Raw genomic sequence first — 4,037 nt, forward strand, 5'->3', positions numbered from 1 at the left:
GTTACCTTTTAATTTGATCTTTAAAAACTTTAAGACAATGTTCCAACACCTACTGCAGAATCTCCTTATTTCTGGAGGGGTCCAAGAGGATGGAATATTTTTGATAGAAAATCATAATACCCTAGTCATGTTAATTTAAATCACTTACTATGTTCAACTGAGAACTGCCTACACCAAGGAGTCTCGCTTCAAGTAAAGGCAAAGAAAAATAGGGTAGAATATCCCTCAACAATATCTGTTTTTCTTTTGTCTTTTAACAGCTGAATATAGGATGTGGATGTAATTAAAGGGATACATTGGCTTAAATCCTTTTAAGGGCAACCATGTATCACATTCATAAACCAGTTTCCTGCTACTATAGGAGTAGCTTGAGGTCCCAATAGAACACCCACTCTAATTAAGGTAACCACTGCATAATTCTGCTTAGAGTCTTAAATACTACGTGGACACACACAGACACACACACACACACACACACACACACGCATTTAGTTGGCATAAACATGTGAGACTAAAACTTTACTCTTCAAAAAAAATTTTTTAATGTTTCTATTTATTTTTGAGAGAGAGTAAGAGAGAGAGAAAGAGTGAGTGAGGTGAGAGGCAGAGAGAGAGAGGAAGACACAGAATCCGAAGCAGGCTCTAGGCTCTGAGCTGTCAGCACAGAGCCTGATGCGGGGCTTGAACTCACGAACTGTGAGGTTCATGACCTGAGCTAAAGTTGTACATTTAACTGACTGAGTCACCCAGGTGCCTCTGAAATTTTACTCTTATCTGTATATTTGGCCAAGGTTTCAGATTGGTTTGTTCTCTATTACTTTGGATCCAGTATACCAGTTGTCCCATTCCCCAGGGCTTGACCACAGCCAGGTTATTGGAGATGATGCAGAAATTCTCTGTGTGTATTTAAGTCTGCAGTCTTTCAAGATCTTGGGGCCTGACATAGTTGCTGATTACAGAGCCCTCATTTTCTAGTCCTGCAGCAGGGCCAGAGTCCTTGACAGGAAGTTTGAGAACAGAGGTCCAAAATGAGAAAAGACCCCTGAGGTCTGAGATACTGGTCTTCAGGGTAGTCACAATTCCCTGATCATGGGTCCCATTTGGTAAGGTGATCATTGACACAGGTATGGGTGAAATCCCTGGTAAATTGAATTTTATTTTATTTCCTAATATGTTTTTTACGTTTTTATTTTGGGCAGAGCTCTTACTAGCCTTAAGCATCTCATGGCTGGTATCCTATCATTATTCAATTTTCGATAAGTAGTTTGTAACACTTGATGTCCTTCTGTGAGTAGATTTTTTTTTCTTACACCAAGTGCATAGTTCATGTGGTATAAACCAAGTGAAAGTTACACACTTAATAAGAGGTATCAACTAAAATTTCACATGTGTAATTAATAAAGGCAGTGATTCTATTGTATGCCAAGATTCTAAATCCACATTAACAATATTATTAGGTAAACAGTAGATGAATTTGTTTCTATTTGAGTAGAGCAAATTGATTTGGGAGATTGTTCATGGATAGTACAAGTGAAACTTGGCCTCTTCTGTGTATCTTTAGTGAAAGATCAAAAGCCACAGTGTCTTTGGTGAGATGTTTGCCTTTGTAATAAAGACAAGCTCTTTGAGACCTTAAAGAAAGATTTGGATGGTAGGTTTAAATTACCCCTTCAGGGAATTTGTGTATTTGTCCTCTTCTAAAAGTCATATTTCTTTGCTTTAAAAAATTCACTTAGAATATTTTTTAAGAAGTGAAGACCATACTGGTAGGGGGCCTGGGTGGCTCAGTTGGTTGAGCGTCCGACTTCGGCTCAGGTCATGATCTCGTAGTTCATGAATTCAAGCCCCGTGTCAGGCTCTGTGCTTGACAGCTCAGAGCCTGGAGCCTGCTTGGGATTCTGTGTCTCCCTCTCTCTGCTCCTTCCCCGCTCATGCTCTGTCTCTGTCTCTCAAAGATGAATAAATGTTAAAAAAAATTAAAAAAAAAAAGAAGTGAAGAGCATTTGACTAGCAATTTTATGGGAAGAGTCACGTGGATAAACTCGTAAACTAAAATGAAGGCACGGTCCGAGTTTGCCACTATGGGAACAATACTGTTGATAGCAAGGAGTTGTAATGTTTCTGAGTGGCCACAAGGAGGAGACAAAGAACAACATAGGTGGCCCCAGCATCTCCAATGCCTAAGTTCACTCAAGGTAGACATTACTTTAATTTCCTTTAGCAGGGCTTCTTATTTCATTTTAACAGTATTTGCTAGAGAAGTAGGAGATTTTATTGTTCTGTTCAGTGTGACCATTAGTGCTTTAATGGTTTTGAAATTCATTGTCCATCCTAATAAGTCAGTGGCTATCTAGTGCTAAGGGAAGAAGATATAGGTAGAGTCCTTTTTATCACCTCAAAAACTGTAAAGCAGCCTTTACTACTTCCCTAAATTTCCCTAGGGTGATGTCTTTCCTTTGAAATTTGTCCAGTATTGTAGGAATTTGGGTATTTCAGATATTGGATCTAATAGGCTATAAGAACACATGTGGTTCCTTGTCCCATGCTCTGAGACACGAAGAATGGAAGTTGGGGTACCCTTAAGAATGAGCAAAGGACATGTGGATACAAGTCCTGTGTTTCAGACCAGCTTCTAGGACTCCACCAGGCTGTTATTTTAAAGCATCAGATCTTTAAAATCCTCCAGACTAGATAGGCCAGGGTCATGGTATTAAAGGATGTGTACCTTAGATGAATGACCCTTATCATTAAGTAGTTTCTTTTGAGTAACTAGAAATAACGTTTTTTGGTTTTAGCAGTTTTGATATGGTCATTTTTGGTTCAGTAACTACGCATGCAAGTTTTTTTTTTTTTAACGTTTATTTATTTTTGACAGAGAAAGAGAGAGAGAGAGAGAGAGAGAGAGAGAGCGAGCATGAATGGCAGAGGGGCAGAGAGAGGGAGGCACAGAAGGCTCCAGGCTCAGAGCTGACAGCACAGAACCTGATGCAGGGCTTGAACTCACAAACTGTGAGATCATAACCTGGCCTAAAGTCAGACGCTTAACCACCTGAGCCACGCAGGCGCCCCTATTCATGCAAGTTTCATGCAAGAGGAGCTGGAGGTTGTGGCAGGAAGCACGTGGTATGTTGGCTGAAGGTTTGGGCTCTGCAGTCCAACTTGGGCTTTACCACTTAGCTCTGTATTTCTACTTCCTTCTCTGCAAAATGGATATAGTAATAGTACTTACTCCGTAGGACTGTTGTGAACATAAAAAATAAAAGCACTTATAACAGTTCCTGGAAGACAGCATTTATTGATGTTGAGACCTACACTGACATCCTTGTGAGCAAATGTACTTGGATACAGAATACCCTGACATTGTAACAGTTAAAATTAATTGTGAACTCAGAAACAACCAGCAGAGCCATTTGTAAGAGGGAAGGACTCCAATTTCCACTACAGAGTGTGTGGGGGAAGAGTCAGGGTTTGTCTTTGTCTCTATGACAACCTCTTTTTTTTTAAATTTTATTTATTTTTTTAAATTTACATCCAAATTGGTTAGCATCTAGTGCAACAATGATTTCAGGAGTAGATTCCTTATTGCCCCTCACCCATTTAGCTCTTCCCCCCTCCTACAACCCCTCCAGTAACCCTGTTTGTTCTCCATATTTATCAGTCTCTTCTGTTTTGTCCCCCTCCCTGTTTTTATATTATTTTTGTTTCCCTTCCCTTATGTTAATCTATTTTTTTCTTAAAGTCCTCATATGAGTGAAGTCATATGATTTTTGTCTTTCTCTGACTAATTTCACTTAGCATAATACCCTCCAGTTCCATCCATATAGTTGCAAATGGCAAGATTTCATTATTTTGATTGCTGAGTGATACTCCATTGTATATATACACCACATCTTTATCCATTCATCCATTGATGGACATTTGGGCTCTTTCCTTACTTTGGCTATCGTTGATAGTGCTGCTGTAAACATGGGGGTGCATGTGTCCCTTCGAAACAGCACACCTGTATCCCATGGATAAATACTTAGTAGTGCAGTTGC

This window comes from Panthera pardus, unplaced genomic scaffold (assembly GCF_024362965.1).
Source record: "Panthera pardus isolate Hobbes unplaced genomic scaffold, ASM2436296v1 HiC_scaffold_8, whole genome shotgun sequence".
Taxonomy (NCBI): Eukaryota; Metazoa; Chordata; class Mammalia; order Carnivora; family Felidae; genus Panthera; species Panthera pardus.